The sequence below is a fragment of the Puma concolor genome, unplaced genomic scaffold (genome assembly GCF_028749965.1).
Source record: "Puma concolor isolate L17-30 unplaced genomic scaffold, mPumCon1.1.hap2 unalloc_scaffold_28, whole genome shotgun sequence".
Classification (NCBI taxonomy): domain Eukaryota; kingdom Metazoa; phylum Chordata; class Mammalia; order Carnivora; family Felidae; genus Puma; species Puma concolor.
In genome coordinates this window covers 82,501-103,962 of record NW_028240234.1, presented here as the reverse complement: position 1 = coordinate 103,962, position 21,462 = coordinate 82,501, and the positions used below count along the sequence as shown (strand labels likewise).

At 73.4% G+C, this 21,462-nt stretch overlaps 18 non-coding genes across 18 annotated transcripts; all 18 read right to left on the bottom strand.

The window, feature by feature from the left end:
* Positions 1 to 360: 360 nt before the first annotated feature.
* On the bottom strand, positions 361 to 479 carry LOC147571407 (5S ribosomal RNA). Its single transcript, XR_015247443.1, has one exon. It is a non-coding gene; the product is annotated as a 5S ribosomal RNA (ribosomal RNA).
* A 1,083-nt stretch (positions 480 to 1,562) lies between these two features.
* On the bottom strand, positions 1,563 to 1,681 carry LOC147571406 (5S ribosomal RNA). The gene has a single exon (XR_015247442.1). It is a non-coding gene; the product is annotated as a 5S ribosomal RNA (ribosomal RNA).
* A 1,078-nt stretch (positions 1,682 to 2,759) lies between these two features.
* Positions 2,760 to 2,878, bottom strand: LOC147571405 (5S ribosomal RNA). The gene has a single exon (XR_015247441.1). It is a non-coding gene; the product is annotated as a 5S ribosomal RNA (ribosomal RNA).
* A 1,072-nt stretch (positions 2,879 to 3,950) lies between these two features.
* LOC147571404 (5S ribosomal RNA) lies at positions 3,951 to 4,069 on the bottom strand. Its single transcript, XR_015247440.1, has one exon. It is a non-coding gene; the product is annotated as a 5S ribosomal RNA (ribosomal RNA).
* A 1,078-nt stretch (positions 4,070 to 5,147) lies between these two features.
* Positions 5,148 to 5,266, bottom strand: LOC147571403 (5S ribosomal RNA). The gene has a single exon (XR_015247439.1). It is a non-coding gene; the product is annotated as a 5S ribosomal RNA (ribosomal RNA).
* Positions 5,267 to 6,344: 1,078 nt separating this feature from the next.
* On the bottom strand, positions 6,345 to 6,463 carry LOC147571402 (5S ribosomal RNA). Its single transcript, XR_015247437.1, has one exon. It is a non-coding gene; the product is annotated as a 5S ribosomal RNA (ribosomal RNA).
* A 1,092-nt stretch (positions 6,464 to 7,555) lies between these two features.
* On the bottom strand, positions 7,556 to 7,674 carry LOC147571401 (5S ribosomal RNA). The gene has a single exon (XR_015247436.1). It is a non-coding gene; the product is annotated as a 5S ribosomal RNA (ribosomal RNA).
* A 1,087-nt stretch (positions 7,675 to 8,761) lies between these two features.
* LOC147571400 (5S ribosomal RNA) lies at positions 8,762 to 8,880 on the bottom strand. The gene has a single exon (XR_015247435.1). It is a non-coding gene; the product is annotated as a 5S ribosomal RNA (ribosomal RNA).
* A 1,078-nt stretch (positions 8,881 to 9,958) lies between these two features.
* Positions 9,959 to 10,077, bottom strand: LOC147571399 (5S ribosomal RNA). The gene has a single exon (XR_015247434.1). It is a non-coding gene; the product is annotated as a 5S ribosomal RNA (ribosomal RNA).
* A 1,084-nt stretch (positions 10,078 to 11,161) lies between these two features.
* LOC147571398 (5S ribosomal RNA) lies at positions 11,162 to 11,280 on the bottom strand. The gene has a single exon (XR_015247433.1). It is a non-coding gene; the product is annotated as a 5S ribosomal RNA (ribosomal RNA).
* Positions 11,281 to 12,366: 1,086 nt separating this feature from the next.
* On the bottom strand, positions 12,367 to 12,485 carry LOC147571397 (5S ribosomal RNA). The gene has a single exon (XR_015247432.1). It is a non-coding gene; the product is annotated as a 5S ribosomal RNA (ribosomal RNA).
* A 1,079-nt stretch (positions 12,486 to 13,564) lies between these two features.
* On the bottom strand, positions 13,565 to 13,683 carry LOC147571396 (5S ribosomal RNA). Its single transcript, XR_015247431.1, has one exon. It is a non-coding gene; the product is annotated as a 5S ribosomal RNA (ribosomal RNA).
* A 1,087-nt stretch (positions 13,684 to 14,770) lies between these two features.
* LOC147571395 (5S ribosomal RNA) lies at positions 14,771 to 14,889 on the bottom strand. The gene has a single exon (XR_015247430.1). It is a non-coding gene; the product is annotated as a 5S ribosomal RNA (ribosomal RNA).
* A 1,087-nt stretch (positions 14,890 to 15,976) lies between these two features.
* LOC147571394 (5S ribosomal RNA) lies at positions 15,977 to 16,095 on the bottom strand. Its single transcript, XR_015247429.1, has one exon. It is a non-coding gene; the product is annotated as a 5S ribosomal RNA (ribosomal RNA).
* A 1,055-nt stretch (positions 16,096 to 17,150) lies between these two features.
* Positions 17,151 to 17,269, bottom strand: LOC147571393 (5S ribosomal RNA). Its single transcript, XR_015247428.1, has one exon. It is a non-coding gene; the product is annotated as a 5S ribosomal RNA (ribosomal RNA).
* Positions 17,270 to 18,345: 1,076 nt separating this feature from the next.
* On the bottom strand, positions 18,346 to 18,464 carry LOC147571392 (5S ribosomal RNA). Its single transcript, XR_015247426.1, has one exon. It is a non-coding gene; the product is annotated as a 5S ribosomal RNA (ribosomal RNA).
* A 1,087-nt stretch (positions 18,465 to 19,551) lies between these two features.
* On the bottom strand, positions 19,552 to 19,670 carry LOC147571391 (5S ribosomal RNA). The gene has a single exon (XR_015247425.1). It is a non-coding gene; the product is annotated as a 5S ribosomal RNA (ribosomal RNA).
* Positions 19,671 to 20,749: 1,079 nt separating this feature from the next.
* LOC147571390 (5S ribosomal RNA) lies at positions 20,750 to 20,868 on the bottom strand. The gene has a single exon (XR_015247424.1). It is a non-coding gene; the product is annotated as a 5S ribosomal RNA (ribosomal RNA).
* Positions 20,869 to 21,462: the final 594 nt, after the last annotated feature.

Sequence of the window (21,462 nt, the reverse complement as noted above, 5' to 3'; positions counted from 1 at the left end):
TGCGGGTGCAGTGTCAGGAAAGGTGCAAAGCTGGGGCGTGGCTTCCAGCCGGTGCAGTGGGATTTCGCCCGGTGCGGGGAGCAGGGAGCGGGGAGCGGACCCCTTGTGAAGTGCCGTGGGGTGTGCGGGCTCGGGGGGGGGGCGGGGCGGGGCGGGGCGGGGCCAGGCTAGGCCAGGCCAGGCCGCTTTGCCGGCCCGGGAGGGGCTGAGGGAGCAGTGGCCGCCGGGGTGTGTTTGGCCCCCGGAGCCGCGCTCCCCTCCCCGGGGAGAGAGGGACACACGGAGGGAGGGGGAGGGGCGGCGGGCGCCAAAGGAGAGGTCAAGGAGGCCAGAGGCAACAGGCAACAGGCAAAAGGCAAAAGCCTACAGCACCCGGTATTCCCAGGCGGTCTCCCATCCAAGTACTAACCAGGCCCGACCCTGCTTAGCTTCCGAGATCAGACGAGATCGGGCGCGTTCAGGGTGGTATGGCCGTAGACGCCGGCGGCTGCCGCTGGGCGCCTCAAGAGCCTGCTCCACGCATCCCAAGCCCAGCGGGTGCCGCGCTTCACCCATGCACGCGCCTGCCTGCCTGCCTGCCTGCCTGCCTGGCTGCCTGCCTCGCTGCCGCCGCCCTCCGCCGCGGGCCCCGGGCGGGTGGCGGAGGCGGCGCAAGAGGACCCTGGCAAGGCGCTGTGGCGCAAGCCCCGGCCTTCACCGATCCCGGGACTCTGGCAGACTGCTCCCGGCTTGGCCCCACGCCCGCCTCCGCTTCCATCCCGCACCGCACCGCACCGCACCGCACCGCACCGCACCGCACCACGTCGGGCCGCTCACTGGGAAGAGGGTGGAAGCGAGCGTGGGGCATCAGGCCGGCCGTGCCTTCTGGGCGCCCCCCCTCCCGCCGGGTTCTCAGCGCCTCCTCCCCAGTCGCAGGGCGAGCGCAGCCAGCCCGGAGGCCCCAGCGCCCCCACAGAACATCACCAGCGCGAGCCCGCAGCCCTAGCTGGGCCTCGCGAAACGCCGGGGGCCCTGGGGATGGGGGCTGGAGGGAGGGAAGAGGTCCGGGACCCAGGGAGCCCAGTCCTGTGGCGGAGTCTGTGTTTGGGGTCTCGCTGCCCCGCCCGCTCCTGTGTTTTTGGATCCACCCACCCAGCCCCCACCCTCCAGTCCCCAGGCGCCAGCCCCCGGTCCCGCCCTCGCCGCACCCCCCCACCCCTCCGTGCGGGTGCAGTGTCAGGAAAGGTGCAAAGCTGGGGCGTGGCTTCCAGCCGGTGCAGTGGGATTTCGCCCGGTGCGGGGAGCGGGGAGCGGGGAGCGGACCCCTTGTGAAGTGCCGTGGGGTGTGCGGGCTCGGGGGGGGGGCGGGGCGGGGCGGGGCGGGGCCAGGCTAGGCCAGGCCAGGCCGCTTTGCCGGCCCGGGAGGGGCTGAGGGAGCAGTGGCCGCCGGGGTGTGTTTGGCCCCCGGAGCCGCGCTCCCCTCCCCGGGGAGAGAGGGACACACGGAGGGAGGGGGAGGGGCGGCGGGCGCCAAAGGAGAGGTCAAGGAGGCCAGAGGCAACAGGCAACAGGCAAAAGGCAAAAGCCTACAGCACCCGGTATTCCCAGGCGGTCTCCCATCCAAGTACTAACCAGGCCCGACCCTGCTTAGCTTCCGAGATCAGACGAGATCGGGCGCGTTCAGGGTGGTATGGCCGTAGACGCCGGCGGCTGCCGCTGGGCGCCTCAAGAGCCTGCTCCACGCATCCCAAGCCCAGCGGGTGCCGCGCTTCACCCATGCACGCGCCTGCCTGCCTGCCTGCCTGCCTGCCTGGCTGCCTGCCTCGCTGCCGCCGCCCTCCGCCGCGGGCCCCGGGCGGGTGGCGGAGGCGGCGCAAGAGGACCCTGGCAAGGCGCTGTGGCGCAAGCCCCGGCCTTCACCGATCCCGGGACTCTGGCAGACTGCTCCCGGCTTGGCCCCACGCCCGCCTCCGCTTCCATCCCGCACCGCACCGCACCGCACCGCACCGCACCGCACCACGTCGGGCCGCTCACTGGGAAGAGGGTGGAAGCGAGCGTGGGGCATCAGGCCGGCCGTGCCTTCTGGGCGCCCCCCCTCCCGCCGGGTTCTCAGCGCCTCCTCCCCAGTCGCAGGGCGAGCGCAGCCAGCCCGGAGGCCCCAGCGCCCCCACAGAACATCACCAGCGCGAGCCCGCAGCCCTAGCTGGGCATCGCGAAACGCCGGGGGCCCTGGGGATGGGGGCTGGAGGGAGGGAAGAGGTCCGGGACCCAGGGAGCCCAGTCCTGTGGCGGAGTCTGTGTTTGGGGTCTCGCTGCCCCGCCCGCTCCTGTGTTTTTGGATCCACCCACCCAGCCCCCACCCTCCAGTCCCCAGGCGCCAGCCCCCGGTCCCACCCTCGCCGCACCCCCCCACCCCTCCGTGCGGGTGCAGTGTCAGGAAAGGTGCAAAGCTGGGGCGTGGCTTCCAGCCGGTGCAGTGGGATTTCGCCCGGTGCGGGGAGCGGGGAGCGGGGAGCGGACCCCTTGTGAAGTGCCGTGGGGTGTGCGGGCTCGGGGGGGGGGCGGGGCGGGGCGGGGCGGGGCCAGGCTAGGCCAGGCCAGGCCGCTTTGCCGGCCCGGGAGGGGCTGAGGGAGCAGTGGCCGCCGGGGTGTGTTTGGCCCCCGGAGCCGCGCTCCCCTCCCCGGGGAGAGAGGGACACACGGAGGGAGGGGGAGGGGCGGCGGGCGCCAAAGGAGAGGTCAAGGAGGCCAGAGGCAACAGGCAACAGGCAAAAGGCAAAAGCCTACAGCACCCGGTATTCCCAGGCGGTCTCCCATCCAAGTACTAACCAGGCCCGACCCTGCTTAGCTTCCGAGATCAGACGAGATCGGGCGCGTTCAGGGTGGTATGGCCGTAGACGCCGGCGGCTGCCGCTGGGCGCCTCAAGAGCCTGCTCCACGCATCCCAAGCCCAGCGGGTGCCGCGCTTCACCCATGCACGCGCCTGCCTGCCTGCCTGCCTGCCTGCCTGCCTGGCTGCCTGCCTCGCTGCCGCCGCCCTCCGCCGCGGGCCCCGGGCGGGTGGCGGAGGCGGCGCAAGAGGACCCTGGCAAGGCGCTGTGGCGCAAGCCCCGGCCTTCACCGATCCCGGGACTCTGGCAGACTGCTCCCGGCTTGGCCCCACGCCCGCCTCCGCTTCCATCCCGCACCGCACCGCACCGCACCGCACCACGTCGGGCCGCTCACTGGGAAGAGGGTGGAAGCGAGCGTGGGGCATCAGGCCGGCCGTGCCTTCTGGGCGCCCCCCCTCCCGCCGGGTTCTCAGCGCCTCCTCCCCAGTCGCAGGGCGAGCGCAGCCAGCCCGGAGGCCCCAGCGCCCCCACAGAACATCACCAGCGCGAGCCCGCAGCCCTAGCTGGGCCTCGCGAAACGCCGGGGGCCCTGGGGATGGGGGCTGGAGGGAGGGAAGAGGTCCGGGACCCAGGGAGCCCAGTCCTGTGGCGGAGTCTGTGTTTGGGGTCTCGCTGCCCCGCCCGCTCCTGTGTTTTTGGATCCACCCACCCAGCCCCCACCCTCCAGTCCCCAGGCGCCAGCCCCCGGTCCCGCCCTCGCCGCACCCCCCCACCCCTCCGTGCGGGTGCAGTGTCAGGAAAGGTGCAAAGCTGGGGCGTGGCTTCCAGCCGGTGCAGTGGGATTTCGCCCGGTGCGGGGAGCAGGGAGCGGGGAGCGGACCCCTTGTGAAGTGCCGTGGGGTGTGCGGGCTCGGGGGGGGGGCGGGGCGGGGCGGGGCGGGGCCAGGCTAGGCCAGGCCAGGCCGCTTTGCCGGCCCGGGAGGGGCTGAGGGAGCAGTGGCCGCCGGGGTGTGTTTGGCCCCCGGAGCCGCGCTCCCCTCCCCGGGGAGAGAGGGACACACGGAGGGAGGGGGAGGGGCGGCGGGCGCCAAAGGAGAGGTCAAGGAGGCCAGAGGCAACAGGCAACAGGCAAAAGGCAAAAGCCTACAGCACCCGGTATTCCCAGGCGGTCTCCCATCCAAGTACTAACCAGGCCCGACCCTGCTTAGCTTCCGAGATCAGACGAGATCGGGCGCGTTCAGGGTGGTATGGCCGTAGACGCCGGCGGCTGCCGCTGGGCGCCTCAAGAGCCTGCTCCACGCATCCCAAGCCCAGCGGGTGCCGCGCTTCACCCATGCACGCGCCTGCCTGCCTGCCTGCCTGCCTGCCTGGCTGCCTGCCTCGCTGCCGCCGCCCTCCGCCGCGGGCCCCGGGCGGGTGGCGGAGGCGGCGCAAGAGGACCCTGGCAAGGCGCTGTGGCGCAAGCCCCGGCCTTCACCGATCCCGGGACTCTGGCAGACTGCTCCCGGCTTGGCCCCACGCCCGCCTCCGCTTCCATCCCGCACCGCACCGCACCGCACCGCACCGCACCGCACCACGTCGGGCCGCTCACTGGGAAGAGGGTGGAAGCGAGCGTGGGGCATCAGGCCGGCCGTGCCTTCTGGGCGCCCCCCCTCCCGCCGGGTTCTCAGCGCCTCCTCCCCAGTCGCAGGGCGAGCGCAGCCAGCCCGGAGGCCCCAGCGCCCCCACAGAACATCACCAGCGCGAGCCCGCAGCCCTAGCTGGGCCTCGCGAAACGCCGGGGGCCCTGGGGATGGGGGCTGGAGGGAGGGAAGAGGTCCGGGACCCAGGGAGCCCAGTCCTGTGGCGGAGTCTGTGTTTGGGGTCTCGCTGCCCCGCCCGCTCCTGTGTTTTTGGATCCACCCACCCAGCCCCCACCCTCCAGTCCCCAGGCGCCAGCCCCCGGTCCCACCCTCGCCGCACCCCCCCACCCCTCCGTGCGGGTGCAGTGTCAGGAAAGGTGCAAAGCTGGGGCGTGGCTTCCAGCCGGTGCAGTGGGATTTCGCCCGGTGCGGGGAGCAGGGAGCGGGGAGCGGACCCCTTGTGAAGTGCCGTGGGGTGTGCGGGCTCGGGGTGGGGGCGGGGCGGGGCGGGGCGGGGCCAGGCTAGGCCAGGCCAGGCCGCTTTGCCGGCCCGGGAGGGGCTGAGGGAGCAGTGGCCGCCGGGGTGTGTTTGGCCCCCGGAGCCGCGCTCCCCTCCCCGGGGAGAGAGGGACACACGGAGGGAGGGGGAGGGGCGGCGGGCGCCAAAGGAGAGGTCAAGGAGGCCAGAGGCAACAGGCAACAGGCAAAAGGCAAAAGCCTACAGCACCCGGTATTCCCAGGCGGTCTCCCATCCAAGTACTAACCAGGCCCGACCCTGCTTAGCTTCCGAGATCAGACGAGATCGGGCGCGTTCAGGGTGGTATGGCCGTAGACGCCGGCGGCTGCCGCTGGGCGCCTCAAGAGCCTGCTCCACGCATCCCAAGCCCAGCGGGTGCCGCGCTTCACCCATGCACGCGCCTGCCTGCCTGCCTGCCTGCCTGCCTGGCTGCCTGCCTCGCTGCCGCCGCCCTCCGCCGCGGGCCCCGGGCGGGTGGCGGAGGCGGCGCAAGAGGACCCTGGCAAGGCGCTGTGGCGCAAGCCCCGGCCTTCACCGATCCCGGGACTCTGGCAGACTGCTCCCGGCTTGGCCCCACGCCCGCCTCCGCTTCCATCCCGCACCGCACCGCACCGCACCGCACCGCACCGCACCACGTCGGGCCGCTCACTGGGAAGAGGGTGGAAGCGAGCGTGGGGCATCAGGCCGGCCGTGCCTTCTGGGCGCCCCCCCTCCCGCCGGGTTCTCAGCGCCTCCTCCCCAGTCGCAGGGCGAGCGCAGCCAGCCCGGAGGCCCCAGCGCCCCCACAGAACATCACCAGCGCGAGCCCGCAGCCCTAGCTGGGCCTCGCGAAACGCCGGGGGCCCTGGGGATGGGGGCTGGAGGGAGGGAAGAGGTCCGGGACCCAGGGAGCCCAGTCCTGTGGCGGAGTCTGTGTTTGGGGTCTCGCTGCCCCGCCCGCTCCTGTGTTTTTGGATCCACCCACCCAGCCCCCACCCTCCAGTCCCCAGGCGCCAGCCCCCGGTCCCGCCCTCGCCGCACCCCCCCACCCCTCCGTGCGGGTGCAGTGTCAGGAAAGGTGCAAAGCTGGGGCGTGGCTTCCAGCCGGTGCAGTGGGATTTCGCCCGGTGCGGGGAGCGGGGAGCGGGGAGCGGACCCCTTGTGAAGTGCCGTGGGGTGTGCGGGCTCGGGGGGGGGGCGGGGCGGGGCGGGGCGGGGCCAGGCTAGGCCAGGCCAGGCCGCTTTGCCGGCCCGGGAGGGGCTGAGGGAGCAGTGGCCGCCGGGGTGTGTTTGGCCCCCGGAGCCGCGCTCCCCTCCCCGGGGAGAGAGGGACACACGGAGGGAGGGGGAGGGGCGGCGGGCGCCAAAGGAGAGGTCAAGGAGGCCAGAGGCAACAGGCAACAGGCAAAAGGCAAAAGCCTACAGCACCCGGTATTCCCAGGCGGTCTCCCATCCAAGTACTAACCAGGCCCGACCCTGCTTAGCTTCCGAGATCAGACGAGATCGGGCGCGTTCAGGGTGGTATGGCCGTAGACGCCGGCGGCTGCCGCTGGGCGCCTCAAGAGCCTGCTCCACGCATCCCAAGCCCAGCGGGTGCCGCGCTTCACCCATGCACGCGCCTGCCTGCCTGCCTGCCTGCCTGCCTGCCTGCCTGGCTGCCTGCCTCGCTGCCGCCGCCCTCCGCCGCGGGCCCCGGGCGGGTGGCGGAGGCGGCGCAAGAGGACCCTGGCAAGGCGCTGTGGCGCAAGCCCCGGCCTTCACCGATCCCGGGACTCTGGCAGACTGCTCCCGGCTTGGCCCCACGCCCGCCTCCGCTTCCATCCCGCACCGCACCGCACCGCACCGCACCGCACCGCACCGCACCACGTCGGGCCGCTCACTGGGAAGAGGGTGGAAGCGAGCGTGGGGCATCAGGCCGGCCGTGCCTTCTGGGCGCCCCCCCTCCCGCCGGGTTCTCAGCGCCTCCTCCCCAGTCGCAGGGCGAGCGCAGCCAGCCCGGAGGCCCCAGCGCCCCCACAGAACATCACCAGCGCGAGCCCGCAGCCCTAGCTGGGCCTCGCGAAACGCCGGGGGCCCTGGGGATGGGGGCTGGAGGGAGGGAAGAGGTCCGGGACCCAGGGAGCCCAGTCCTGTGGCGGAGTCTGTGTTTGGGGTCTCGCTGCCCCGCCCGCTCCTGTGTTTTTGGATCCACCCACCCAGCCCCCACCCTCCAGTCCCCAGGCGCCAGCCCCCGGTCCCGCCCTCGCCGCACCCCCCCACCCCTCCGTGCGGGTGCAGTGTCAGGAAAGGTGCAAAGCTGGGGCGTGGCTTCCAGCCGGTGCAGTGGGATTTCGCCCGGTGCGGGGAGCAGGGAGCGGGGAGCGGACCCCTTGTGAAGTGCCGTGGGGTGTGCGGGCTCGGGGGGGGGGGCGGGGCGGGGCGGGGCGGGGCCAGGCTAGGCCAGGCCAGGCCGCTTTGCCGGCCCGGGAGGGGCTGAGGGAGCAGTGGCCGCCGGGGTGTGTTTGGCCCCCGGAGCCGCGCTCCCCTCCCCGGGGAGAGAGGGACACACGGAGGGAGGGGGAGGGGCGGCGGGCGCCAAAGGAGAGGTCAAGGAGGCCAGAGGCAACAGGCAACAGGCAAAAGGCAAAAGCCTACAGCACCCGGTATTCCCAGGCGGTCTCCCATCCAAGTACTAACCAGGCCCGACCCTGCTTAGCTTCCGAGATCAGACGAGATCGGGCGCGTTCAGGGTGGTATGGCCGTAGACGCCGGCGGCTGCCGCTGGGCGCCTCAAGAGCCTGCTCCACGCATCCCAAGCCCAGCGGGTGCCGCGCTTCACCCATGCACGCGCCTGCCTGCCTGCCTGCCTGCCTGCCTGCCTGGCTGCCTGCCTCGCTGCCGCCGCCCTCCGCCGCGGGCCCCGGGCGGGTGGCGGAGGCGGCGCAAGAGGACCCTGGCAAGGCGCTGTGGCGCAAGCCCCGGCCTTCACCGATCCCGGGACTCTGGCAGACTGCTCCCGGCTTGGCCCCACGCCCGCCTCCGCTTCCATCCCGCACCGCACCGCACCGCACCGCACCGCACCGCACCGCACCACGTCGGGCCGCTCACTGGGAAGAGGGTGGAAGCGAGCGTGGGGCATCAGGCCGGCCGTGCCTTCTGGGCGCCCCCCCTCCCGCCGGGTTCTCAGCGCCTCCTCCCCAGTCGCAGGGCGAGCGCAGCCAGCCCGGAGGCCCCAGCGCCCCCACAGAACATCACCAGCGCGAGCCCGCAGCCCTAGCTGGGCCTCGCGAAACGCCGGGGGCCCTGGGGATGGGGGCTGGAGGGAGGGAAGAGGTCCGGGACCCAGGGAGCCCAGTCCTGTGGCGGAGTCTGTGTTTGGGGTCTCGCTGCCCCGCCCGCTCCTGTGTTTTTGGATCCACCCACCCAGCCCCCACCCTCCAGTCCCCAGGCGCCAGCCCCCGGTCCCGCCCTCGCCGCACCCCCCCACCCCTCCGTGCGGGTGCAGTGTCAGGAAAGGTGCAAAGCTGGGGCGTGGCTTCCAGCCGGTGCAGTGGGATTTCGCCCGGTGCGGGGAGCAGGGAGCGGGGAGCGGACCCCTTGTGAAGTGCCGTGGGGTGTGCGGGCTCGGGGGGGGGGCGGGGCGGGGCGGGGCGGGGCCAGGCTAGGCCAGGCCAGGCCGCTTTGCCGGCCCGGGAGGGGCTGAGGGAGCAGTGGCCGCCGGGGTGTGTTTGGCCCCCGGAGCCGCGCTCCCCTCCCCGGGGAGAGAGGGACACACGGAGGGAGGGGGAGGGGCGGCGGGCGCCAAAGGAGAGGTCAAGGAGGCCAGAGGCAACAGGCAACAGGCAAAAGGCAAAAGCCTACAGCACCCGGTATTCCCAGGCGGTCTCCCATCCAAGTACTAACCAGGCCCGACCCTGCTTAGCTTCCGAGATCAGACGAGATCGGGCGCGTTCAGGGTGGTATGGCCGTAGACGCCGGCGGCTGCCGCTGGGCGCCTCAAGAGCCTGCTCCACGCATCCCAAGCCCAGCGGGTGCCGCGCTTCACCCATGCACGCGCCTGCCTGCCTGCCTGCCTGCCTGCCTGGCTGCCTGCCTCGCTGCCGCCGCCCTCCGCCGCGGGCCCCGGGCGGGTGGCGGAGGCGGCGCAAGAGGACCCTGGCAAGGCGCTGTGGCGCAAGCCCCGGCCTTCACCGATCCCGGGACTCTGGCAGACTGCTCCCGGCTTGGCCCCACGCCCGCCTCCGCTTCCATCCCGCACCGCACCGCACCGCACCGCACCGCACCGCACCACGTCGGGCCGCTCACTGGGAAGAGGGTGGAAGCGAGCGTGGGGCATCAGGCCGGCCGTGCCTTCTGGGCGCCCCCCCTCCCGCCGGGTTCTCAGCGCCTCCTCCCCAGTCGCAGGGCGAGCGCAGCCAGCCCGGAGGCCCCAGCGCCCCCACAGAACATCACCAGCGCGAGCCCGCAGCCCTAGCTGGGCCTCGCGAAACGCCGGGGGCCCTGGGGATGGGGGCTGGAGGGAGGGAAGAGGTCCGGGACCCAGGGAGCCCAGTCCTGTGGCGGAGTCTGTGTTTGGGGTCTCGCTGCCCCGCCCGCTCCTGTGTTTTTGGATCCACCCACCCAGCCCCCACCCTCCAGTCCCCAGGCGCCAGCCCCCGGTCCCACCCTCGCCGCACCCCCCCACCCCTCCGTGCGGGTGCAGTGTCAGGAAAGGTGCAAAGCTGGGGCGTGGCTTCCAGCCGGTGCAGTGGGATTTCGCCCGGTGCGGGGAGCAGGGAGCGGGGAGCGGACCCCTTGTGAAGTGCCGTGGGGTGTGCGGGCTCGGGGTGGGGGCGGGGCGGGGCGGGGCGGGGCCAGGCTAGGCCAGGCCAGGCCGCTTTGCCGGCCCGGGAGGGGCTGAGGGAGCAGTGGCCGCCGGGGTGTGTTTGGCCCCCGGAGCCGCGCTCCCCTCCCCGGGGAGAGAGGGACACACGGAGGGAGGGGGAGGGGCGGCGGGCGCCAAAGGAGAGGTCAAGGAGGCCAGAGGCAACAGGCAACAGGCAAAAGGCAAAAGCCTACAGCACCCGGTATTCCCAGGCGGTCTCCCATCCAAGTACTAACCAGGCCCGACCCTGCTTAGCTTCCGAGATCAGACGAGATCGGGCGCGTTCAGGGTGGTATGGCCGTAGACGCCGGCGGCTGCCGCTGGGCGCCTCAAGAGCCTGCTCCACGCATCCCAAGCCCAGCGGGTGCCGCGCTTCACCCATGCACGCGCCTGCCTGCCTGCCTGCCTGCCTGCCTGGCTGCCTGCCTCGCTGCCGCCGCCCTCCGCCGCGGGCCCCGGGCGGGTGGCGGAGGCGGCGCAAGAGGACCCTGGCAAGGCGCTGTGGCGCAAGCCCCGGCCTTCACCGATCCCGGGACTCTGGCAGACTGCTCCCGGCTTGGCCCCACGCCCGCCTCCGCTTCCATCCCGCACCGCACCGCACCGCACCGCACCGCACCGCACCGCACCACGTCGGGCCGCTCACTGGGAAGAGGGTGGAAGCGAGCGTGGGGCATCAGGCCGGCCGTGCCTTCTGGGCGCCCCCCCTCCCGCCGGGTTCTCAGCGCCTCCTCCCCAGTCGCAGGGCGAGCGCAGCCAGCCCGGAGGCCCCAGCGCCCCCACAGAACATCACCAGCGCGAGCCCGCAGCCCTAGCTGGGCCTCGCGAAACGCCGGGGGCCCTGGGGATGGGGGCTGGAGGGAGGGAAGAGGTCCGGGACCCAGGGAGCCCAGTCCTGTGGCGGAGTCTGTGTTTGGGGTCTCGCTGCCCCGCCCGCTCCTGTGTTTTTGGATCCACCCACCCAGCCCCCACCCTCCAGTCCCCAGGCGCCAGCCCCCGGTCCCGCCCTCGCCGCACCCCCCCACCCCTCCGTGCGGGTGCAGTGTCAGGAAAGGTGCAAAGCTGGGGCGTGGCTTCCAGCCGGTGCAGTGGGATTTCGCCCGGTGCGGGGAGCGGGGAGCGGGGAGCGGACCCCTTGTGAAGTGCCGTGGGGTGTGCGGGCTCGGGGGGGGGGGCGGGGCGGGGCGGGGCGGGGCCAGGCTAGGCCAGGCCAGGCCGCTTTGCCGGCCCGGGAGGGGCTGAGGGAGCAGTGGCCGCCGGGGTGTGTTTGGCCCCCGGAGCCGCGCTCCCCTCCCCGGGGAGAGAGGGACACACGGAGGGAGGGGGAGGGGCGGCGGGCGCCAAAGGAGAGGTCAAGGAGGCCAGAGGCAACAGGCAACAGGCAAAAGGCAAAAGCCTACAGCACCCGGTATTCCCAGGCGGTCTCCCATCCAAGTACTAACCAGGCCCGACCCTGCTTAGCTTCCGAGATCAGACGAGATCGGGCGCGTTCAGGGTGGTATGGCCGTAGACGCCGGCGGCTGCCGCTGGGCGCCTCAAGAGCCTGCTCCACGCATCCCAAGCCCAGCGGGTGCCGCGCTTCACCCATGCACGCGCCTGCCTGCCTGCCTGCCTGCCTGCCTGCCTGCCTGGCTGCCTGCCTCGCTGCCGCCGCCCTCCGCCGCGGGCCCCGGGCGGGTGGCGGAGGCGGCGCAAGAGGACCCTGGCAAGGCGCTGTGGCGCAAGCCCCGGCCTTCACCGATCCCGGGACTCTGGCAGACTGCTCCCGGCTTGGCCCCACGCCCGCCTCCGCTTCCATCCCGCACCGCACCGCACCGCACCGCACCGCACCGCACCACGTCGGGCCGCTCACTGGGAAGAGGGTGGAAGCGAGCGTGGGGCATCAGGCCGGCCGTGCCTTCTGGGCGCCCCCCCTCCCGCCGGGTTCTCAGCGCCTCCTCCCCAGTCGCAGGGCGAGCGCAGCCAGCCCGGAGGCCCCAGCGCCCCCACAGAACATCACCAGCGCGAGCCCGCAGCCCTAGCTGGGCCTCGCGAAACGCCGGGGGCCCTGGGGATGGGGGCTGGAGGGAGGGAAGAGGTCCGGGACCCAGGGAGCCCAGTCCTGTGGCGGAGTCTGTGTTTGGGGTCTCGCTGCCCCGCCCGCTCCTGTGTTTTTGGATCCACCCACCCAGCCCCCACCCTCCAGTCCCCAGGCGCCAGCCCCCGGTCCCGCCCTCGCCGCACCCCCCCACCCCTCCGTGCGGGTGCAGTGTCAGGAAAGGTGCAAAGCTGGGGCGTGGCTTCCAGCCGGTGCAGTGGGATTTCGCCCGGTGCGGGGAGCAGGGAGCGGGGAGCGGACCCCTTGTGAAGTGCCGTGGGGTGTGCGGGCTCGGGGGGGGGGCGGGGCGGGGCGGGGCGGGGCCAGGCTAGGCCAGGCCAGGCCGCTTTGCCGGCCCGGGAGGGGCTGAGGGAGCAGTGGCCGCCGGGGTGTGTTTGGCCCCCGGAGCCGCGCTCCCCTCCCCGGGGAGAGAGGGACACACGGAGGGAGGGGGAGGGGCGGCGGGCGCCAAAGGAGAGGTCAAGGAGGCCAGAGGCAACAGGCAACAGGCAAAAGGCAAAAGCCTACAGCACCCGGTATTCCCAGGCGGTCTCCCATCCAAGTACTAACCAGGCCCGACCCTGCTTAGCTTCCGAGATCAGACGAGATCGGGCGCGTTCAGGGTGGTATGGCCGTAGACGCCGGCGGCTGCCGCTGGGCGCCTCAAGAGCCTGCTCCACGCATCCCAAGCCCAGCGGGTGCCGCGCTTCACCCATGCACGCGCCTGCCTGCCTGCCTGCCTGCCTGCCTGCCTGGCTGCCTGCCTCGCTGCCGCCGCCCTCCGCCGCGGGCCCCGGGCGGGTGGCGGAGGCGGCGCAAGAGGACCCTGGCAAGGCGCTGTGGCGCAAGCCCCGGCCTTCACCGATCCCGGGACTCTGGCAGACTGCTCCCGGCTTGGCCCCACGCCCGCCTCCGCTTCCATCCCGCACCGCACCGCACCGCACCGCACCGCACCGCACCGCACCACGTCGGGCCGCTCACTGGGAAGAGGGTGGAAGCGAGCGTGGGGCATCAGGCCGGCCGTGCCTTCTGGGCGCCCCCCCTCCCGCCGGGTTCTCAGCGCCTCCTCCCCAGTCGCAGGGCGAGCGCAGCCAGCCCGGAGGCCCCAGCGCCCCCACAGAACATCACCAGCGCGAGCCCGCAGCCCTAGCTGGGCCTCGCGAAACGCCGGGGGCCCTGGGGATGGGGGCTGGAGGGAGGGAAGAGGTCCGGGACCCAGGGAGCCCAGTCCTGTGGCGGAGTCTGTGTTTGGGGTCTCGCTGCCCCGCCCGCTCCTGTGTTTTTGGATCCACCCACCCAGCCCCCACCCTCCAGTCCCCAGGCGCCAGCCCCCGGTCCCGCCCTCGCCGCACCCCCCCACCCCTCCGTGCGGGTGCAGTGTCAGGAAAGGTGCAAAGCTGGGGCGTGGCTTCCAGCCGGTGCAGTGGGATTTCGCCCGGTGCGGGGAGCGGGGAGCGGGGAGCGGACCCCTTGTGAAGTGCCGTGGGGTGTGCGGGCTCGGGGGGGCGGGGCGGGGCGGGGCCAGGCTAGGCCAGGCCAGGCCGCTTTGCCGGCCCGGGAGGGGCTGAGGGAGCAGTGGCCGCCGGGGTGTGTTTGGCCCCCGGAGCCGCGCTCCCCTCCCCGGGGAGAGAGGGACACACGGAGGGAGGGGGAGGGGCGGCGGGCGCCAAAGGAGAGGTCAAGGAGGCCAGAGGCAACAGGCAACAGGCAAAAGGCAAAAGCCTACAGCACCCGGTATTCCCAGGCGGTCTCCCATCCAAGTACTAACCAGGCCCGACCCTGCTTAGCTTCCGAGATCAGACGAGATCGGGCGCGTTCAGGGTGGTATGGCCGTAGACGCCGGCGGCTGCCGCTGGGCGCCTCAAGAGCCTGCTCCACGCATCCCAAGCCCAGCGGGTGCCGCGCTTCACCCATGCACGCGCCTGCCTGCCTGCCTGCCTGCCTGCCTGCCTGGCTGCCTGCCTCGCTGCCGCCGCCCTCCGCCGCGGGCCCCGGGCGGGTGGCGGAGGCGGCGCAAGAGGACCCTGGCAAGGCGCTGTGGCGCAAGCCCCGGCCTTCACCGATCCCGGGACTCTGGCAGACTGCTCCCGGCTTGGCCCCACGCCCGCCTCCGCTTCCATCCCGCACCGCACCGCACCGCACCGCACCGCACCGCACCGCACCACGTCGGGCCGCTCACTGGGAAGAGGGTGGAAGCGAGCGTGGGGCATCAGGCCGGCCGTGCCTTCTGGGCGCCCCCCCTCCCGCCGGGTTCTCAGCGCCTCCTCCCCAGTCGCAGGGCGAGCGCAGCCAGCCCGGAGGCCCCAGCGCCCCCACAGAACATCACCAGCGCGAGCCCGCAGCCCTAGCTGGGCCTCGCGAAACGCCGGGGGCCCTGGGGATGGGGGCTGGAGGGAGGGAAGAGGTCCGGGACCCAGGGAGCCCAGTCCTGTGGCGGAGTCTGTGTTTGGGGTCTCGCTGCCCCGCCCGCTCCTGTGTTTTTGGATCCACCCACCCAGCCCCCACCCTCCAGTCCCCAGGCGCCAGCCCCCGGTCCCGCCCTCGCCGCACCCCCCCACCCCTCCGTGCGGGTGCAGTGTCAGGAAAGGTGCAAAGCTGGGGCGTGGCTTCCAGCCGGTGCAGTGGGATTTCGCCCGGTGCGGGGAGCGGGGAGCGGGGAGCGGACCCCTTGTGAAGTGCCGTGGGGTGTGCGGGCTCGGGGGGGGGGCGGGGCGGGGCGGGGCGGGGCCAGGCTAGGCCAGGCCAGGCCGCTTTGCCGGCCCGGGAGGGGCTGAGGGAGCAGTGGCCGCCGGGGTGTGTTTGGCCCCCGGAGCCGCGCTCCCCTCCCCGGGGAGAGAGGGACACACGGAGGGAGGGGGAGGGGCGGCGGGCGCCAAAGGAGAGGTCAAGGAGGCCAGAGGCAACAGGCAACAGGCAAAAGGCAAAAGCCTACAGCACCCGGTATTCCCAGGCGGTCTCCCATCCAAGTACTAACCAGGCCCGACCCTGCTTAGCTTCCGAGATCAGACGAGATCGGGCGCGTTCAGGGTGGTATGGCCGTAGACGCCGGCGGCTGCCGCTGGGCGCCTCAAGAGCCTGCTCCACGCATCCCAAGCCCAGCGGGTGCCGCGCTTCACCCATGCACGCGCCTGCCTGCCTGCCTGCCTGCCTGCCTGCCTGGCTGCCTGCCTCGCTGCCGCCGCCCTCCGCCGCGGGCCCCGGGCGGGTGGCGGAGGCGGCGCAAGAGGACCCTGGCAAGGCGCTGTGGCGCAAGCCCCGGCCTTCACCGATCCCGGGACTCTGGCAGACTGCTCCCGGCTTGGCCCCACGCCCGCCTCCGCTTCCATCCCGCACCGCACCGCACCGCACCGCACCGCACCGCACCGCACCACGTCGGGCCGCTCACTGGGAAGAGGGTGGAAGCGAGCGTGGGGCATCAGGCCGGCCGTGCCTTCTGGGCGCCCCCCCTCCCGCCGGGTTCTCAGCGCCTCCTCCCCAGTCGCAGGGCGAGCGCAGCCAGCCCGGAGGCCCCAGCGCCCCCACAGAACATCACCAGCGCGAGCCCGCAGCCCTAGCTGGGCCTCGCGAAACGCCGGGGGCCCTGGGGATGGGGGCTGGAGGGAGGGAAGAGGTCCGGGACCCAGGGAGCCCAGTCCTGTGGCGGAGTCTGTGTTTGGGGTCTCGCTGCCCCGCCCGCTCCTGTGTTTTTGGATCCACCCACCCAGCCCCCACCCTCCAGTCCCCAGGCGCCAGCCCCCGGTCCCGCCCTCGCCGCACCCCCCCACCCCTCCGTGCGGGTGCAGTGTCAGGAAAGGTGCAAAGCTGGGGCGTGGCTTCCAGCCGGTGCAGTGGGATTTCGCCCGGTGCGGGGAGCAGGGAGCGGGGAGCGGACCCCTTGTGAAGTGCCGTGGGGTGTGCGGGCTCGGGGGGGGGGCGGGGCGGGGCGGGGCGGGGCCAGGCTAGGCCAGGCCAGGCCGCTTTGCCGGCCCGGGAGGGGCTGAGGGAGCAGTGGCCGCCGGGGTGTGTTTGGCCCCCGGAGCCGCGCTCCCCTCCCCGGGGAGAGAGGGACACACGGAGGGAGGGGGAGGGGCGGCGGGCGCCAAAGGAGAGGTCAAGGAGGCCAGAGGCAACAGGCAACAGGCAAAAGGCAAAAGCCTACAGCACCCGGTATTCCCAGGCGGTCTCCCATCCAAGTACTAACCAGGCCCGACCCTGCTTAGCTTCCGAGATCAGACGAGATCGGGCGCGTTCAGGGTGGTATGGCCGTAGACGCCGGCGGCTGCCGCTGGGCGCCTCAAGAGCCTGCTCCACGCATCCCAAGCCCAGCGGGTGCCGCGCTTCACCCATGCACGCGCCTGCCTGCCTGCCTGCCTGCCTGCCTGGCTGCCTGCCTCGCTGCCGCCGCCCTCCGCCGCGGGCCCCGGGCGGGTGGCGGAGGCGGCGCAAGAGGACCCTGGCAAGGCGCTGTGGCGCAAGCCCCGGCCTTCACCGATCCCGGGACTCTGGCAGACTGCTCCCGGCTTGGCCCCACGCCCGCCTCCGCTTCCATCCCGCACCGCACCGCACCGCACCACGTCGGGCCGCTCACTGGGAAGAGGGTGGAAGCGAGCGTGGGGCATCAGGCCGGCCGTGCCTTCTGGGCGCCCCCCCTCCCGCCGGGTTCTCAGCGCCTCCTCCCCAGTCGCAGGGCGAGCGCAGCCAGCCCGGAGGCCCCAGCGCCCCCACAGAACATCACCAGCGCGAGCCCGCAGCCCTAGCTGGGCCTCGCGAAACGCCGGGGGCCCTGGGGATGGGGGCTGGAGGGAGGGAAGAGGTCCGGGACCCAGGGAGCCCAGTCCTGTGGCGGAGTCTGTGTTTGGGGTCTCGCTGCCCCGCCCGCTCCTGTGTTTTTGGATCCACCCACCCAGCCCCCACCCTCCAGTCCCCAGGCGCCAGCCCCCGGTCCCGCCCTCGCCGCACCCCCCCACCCCTCCGTGCGGGTGCAGTGTCAGGAAAGGTGCAAAGCTGGGGCGTGGCTTCCAGCCGGTGCAGTGGGATTTCGCCCGGTGCGGGGAGCGGGGAGCGGGGAGCGGACCCCTTGTGAAGTGCCGTGGGGTGTGCGGGCTCGGGGGGGCGGGGCGGGGCGGGGCCAGGCTAGGCCAGGCCAGGCCGCTTTGCCGGCCCGGGAGGGGCTGAGGGAGCAGTGGCCGCCGGGGTGTGTTTGGCCCCCGGAGCCGCGCTCCCCTCCCCGGGGAGAGAGGGACACACGGAGGGAGGGGGAGGGGCGGCGGGCGCCAAAGGAGAGGTCAAGGAGGCCAGAGGCAACAGGCAACAGGCAAAAGGCAAAAGCCTACAGCACCCGGTATTCCCAGGCGGTCTCCCATCCAAGTACTAACCAGGCCCGACCCTGCTTAGCTTCCGAGATCAGACGAGATCGGGCGCGTTCAGGGTGGTATGGCCGTAGACGCCGGCGGCTGCCGCTGGGCGCCTCAAGAGCCTGCTCCACGCATCCCAAGCCCAGCGGGTGCCGCGCTTCACCCATGCACGCGCCTGCCTGCCTGCCTGCCTGCCTGCCTGGCTGCCTGCCTCGCTGCCGCCGCCCTCCGCCGCGGGCCCCGGGCGGGTGGCGGAGGCGGCGCAAGAGGACCCTGGCAAGGCGCTGTGGCGCAAGCCCCGGCCTTCACCGATCCCGGGACTCTGGCAGACTGCTCCCGGCTTGGCCCCACGCCCGCCTCCGCTTCCATCCCGCACCGCACCGCACCGCACCGCACCGCACCGCACCGCACCACGTCGGGCCGCTCACTGGGAAGAGGGTGGAAGCGAGCGTGGGGCATCAGGCCGGCCGTGCCTTCTGGGCGCCCCCCCTCCCGCCGGGTTCTCAGCGCCTCCTCCCCAGTCGCAGGGCGAGCGCAGCCAGCCCGGAGGCCCCAGCGCCCCCACAGAACATCACCAGCGCGAGCCCGCAGCCCTAGCTGGGCCTCGCGAAACGCCGGGGGCCCTGGGGATGGGGGCTGGAGGGAGGGAAGAGGTCCGGGACCCAGGGAGCCCAGTCCTGTGGCGGAGTCTGTGTTTGGGGTCTCGCTGCCCCGCCCGCTCCTGTGTTTTTGGATCCACCCACCCAGCCCCCACCCTCCAGTCCCCAGGCGCCAGCCCCCGGTCCCGCCCTCGCCGCACCCCCCCACCCCTCCGTGCGGGTGCAGTGTCAGGAAAGGTGCAAAGCTGGGGCGTGGCTTCCAGCCGGTGCAGTGGGATTTCGCCCGGTGCGGGGAGCGGGGAGCGGGGAGCGGACCCCTTGTGAAGTGCCGTGGGGTGTGCGGGCTCGGGGGGGGGGCGGGGCGGGGCGGGGCGGGGCCAGGCTAGGCCAGGCCAGGCCGCTTTGCCGGCCCGGGAGGGGCTGAGGGAGCAGTGGCCGCCGGGGTGTGTTTGGCCCCCGGAGCCGCGCTCCCCTCCCCGGGGAGAGAGGGACACACGGAGGGAGGGGGAGGGGCGGCGGGCGCCAAAGGAGAGGTCAAGGAGGCCAGAGGCAACAGGCAACAGGCAAAAGCCTACAGCACCCGGTATTCCCAGGCGGTCTCCCATCCAAGTACTAACCAGGCCCGACCCTGCTTAGCTTCCGAGATCAGACGAGATCGGGCGCGTTCAGGGTGGTATGGCCGTAGACGCCGGCGGCTGCCGCTGGGCGCCTCAAGAGCCTGCTCCACGCATCCCAAGCCCAGCGGGTGCCGCGCTTCACCCATGCACGCGCCTGCCTGCCTGCCTGCCTGCCTGCCTGCCTGGCTGCCTGCCTCGCTGCCGCCGCCCTCCGCCGCGGGCCCCGGGCGGGTGGCGGAGGCGGCGCAAGAGGACCCTGGCAAGGCGCTGTGGCGCAAGCCCCGGCCTTCACCGATCCCGGGACTCTGGCAGACTGCTCCCGGCTTGGCCCCACGCCCGCCTCCGCTTCCATCCCGCACCGCACCGCACCGCACCGCACCGCACCGCACCGCACCACGTCGGGCCGCTCACTGGGAAGAGGGTGGAAGCGAGCGTGGGGCATCAGGCCGGCCGTGCCTTCTGGGCGCCCCCCCTCCCGCCGGGTTCTCAGCGCCTCCTCCCCAGTCGCAGGGCGAGCGCAGCCAGCCCGGAGGCCCCAGCGCCCCCACAGAACATCACCAGCGCGAGCCCGCAGCCCTAGCTGGGCCTCGCGAAACGCCGGGGGCCCTGGGGATGGGGGCTGGAGGGAGGGAAGAGGTCCGGGACCCAGGGAGCCCAGTCCTGTGGCGGAGTCTGTGTTTGGGGTCTCGCTGCCCCGCCCGCTCCTGTGTTTTTGGATCCACCCACCCAGCCCCCACCCTCCAGTCCCCAGGCGCCAGCCCCCGGTCCCGCCCTCGCCGCACCCCCCCACCCCTCCGTGCGGGTGCAGTGTCAGGAAAGGTGCAAAGCTGGGGCGTGGCTTCCAGCCGGTGCAGTGGGATTTCGCCCGGTGCGGGGAGCAGGGAGCGGGGAGCGGACCCCTTGTGAAGTGCCGTGGGGTGTGCGGGCTCGGGGGGGGGGCGGGGCGGGGCGGGGCGGGGCCAGGCTAGGCCAGGCCAGGCCGCTTTGCCGGCCCGGGAGGGGCTGAGGGAGCAGTGGCCGCCGGGGTGTGTTTGGCCCCCGGAGCCGCGCTCCCCTCCCCGGGGAGAGAGGGACACACGGAGGGAGGGGGAGGGGCGGCGGGCGCCAAAGGAGAGGTCAAGGAGGCCAGAGGCAACAGGCAACAGGCAAAAGGCAAAAGCCTACAGCACCCGGTATTCCCAGGCGGTCTCCCATCCAAGTACTAACCAGGCCCGACCCTGCTTAGCTTCCGAGATCAGACGAGATCGGGCGCGTTCAGGGTGGTATGGCCGTAGACGCCGGCGGCTGCCGCTGGGCGCCTCAAGAGCCTGCTCCACGCATCCCAAGCCCAGCGGGTGCCGCGCTTCACCCATGCACGCGCCTGCCTGCCTGCCTGCCTGCCTGCCTGGCTGCCTGCCTCGCTGCCGCCGCCCTCCGCCGCGGGCCCCGGGCGGGTGGCGGAGGCGGCGCAAGAGGACCCTGGCAAGGCGCTGTGGCGCAAGCCCCGGCCTTCACCGATCCCGGGACTCTGGCAGACTGCTCCCGGCTTGGCCCCACGCCCGCCTCCGCTTCCATCCCGCACCGCACCGCACCGCACCGCACCGCACCGCACCACGTCGGGCCGCTCACTGGGAAGAGGGTGGAAGCGAGCGTGGGGCATCAGGCCGGCCGTGCCTTCTGGGCGCCCCCCCTCCCGCCGGGTTCTCAGCGCCTCCTCCCCAGTCGCAGGGCGAGCGCAGCCAGCCCGGAGGCCCCAGCGCCCCCACAGAACATCACCAGCGCGAGCCCGCAGCCCTAGCTGGGCCTCGCGAAACGCCGGGGGCCCTGGGGATGGGGGCTGGAGGGAGGGAAGAGGTCCGGGACCCAGGGAGCCCAGTCCTGTGGCGGAGTCTGTGTTTGGGGTCTCGCTGCCCCGCCCGCTCCTGTGTTTTTGGATCCACCCACCCAGCCCCCACCCTCCAGTCCCCAGGCGCCAGCCCCCGGTCCCGCCCTCGCCGCACCCCCCCACCCCTCCGTGCGGGTGCAGTGTCAGGAAAGGTGCAAAGCTGGGGCGTGGCTTCCAGCCGGTGCAGTGGGATTTCGCCCGGTGCGGGGAGCGGGGAGCGGGGAGCGGACCCCTTGTGAAGTGCCGTGGGGTGTGCGGGCTCGGGGGGGGGGGCGGGGCGGGGCGGGGCGGGGCCAGGCTAGGCCAGGCCAGGCCGCTTTGCCGGCCCGGGAGGGGCTGAGGGAGCAGTGGCCGCCGGGGTGTGTTTGGCCCCCGGAGCCGCGCTCCCCTCCCCGGGGAGAGAGGGACACACGGAGGGAGGGGGAGGGGCGGCGGGCGCCAAAGGAGAGGTCAAGGAGGCCAGAGGCAACAGGCAACAGGCAAAAGGCAAAAGCCTACAGCACCCGGTATTCCCAGGCGGTCTCCCATCCAAGTACTAACCAGGCCCGACCCTGCTTAGCTTCCGAGATCAGACGAGATCGGGCGCGTTCAGGGTGGTATGGCCGTAGACGCCGGCGGCTGCCGCTGGGCGCCTCAAGAGCCTGCTCCACGCATCCCAAGCCCAGCGGGTGCCGCGCTTCACCCATGCACGCGCCTGCCTGCCTGCCTGCCTGCCTGCCTGGCTGCCTGCCTCGCTGCCGCCGCCCTCCGCCGCGGGCCCCGGGCGGGTGGCGGAGGCGGCGCAAGAGGACCCTGGCAAGGCGCTGTGGCGCAAGCCCCGGCCTTCACCGATCCCGGGACTCTGGCAGACTGCTCCCGGCTTGGCCCCACGCCCGCCTCCGCTTCCATCCCGCACCGCACCGCACCGCACCGCACCGCACCGCACCACGTCGGGCCGCTCACTGGGAAGAGGGTGGAAGCGAGCGTGGGGCATCAGGCCGGCCGTGCCTTCTGGGCGCCCCCCCTCCCGCCGGGTTCTCAGCGCCTCCTCCCCAGTCGCAGGGCGAGCGCAGCCAGCCCGGAGGCCCCAGCGCCCCCACAGAACATCACCAGCGCGAGCCCGCAGCCCTAGCTGGGCCTCGCGAAACGCCGGGGGCCCTGGGGATGGGGGCTGGAGGGAGGGAAGAGGTCCGGGACCCAGGGAGCCCAGTCCTGTGGCGGAGTC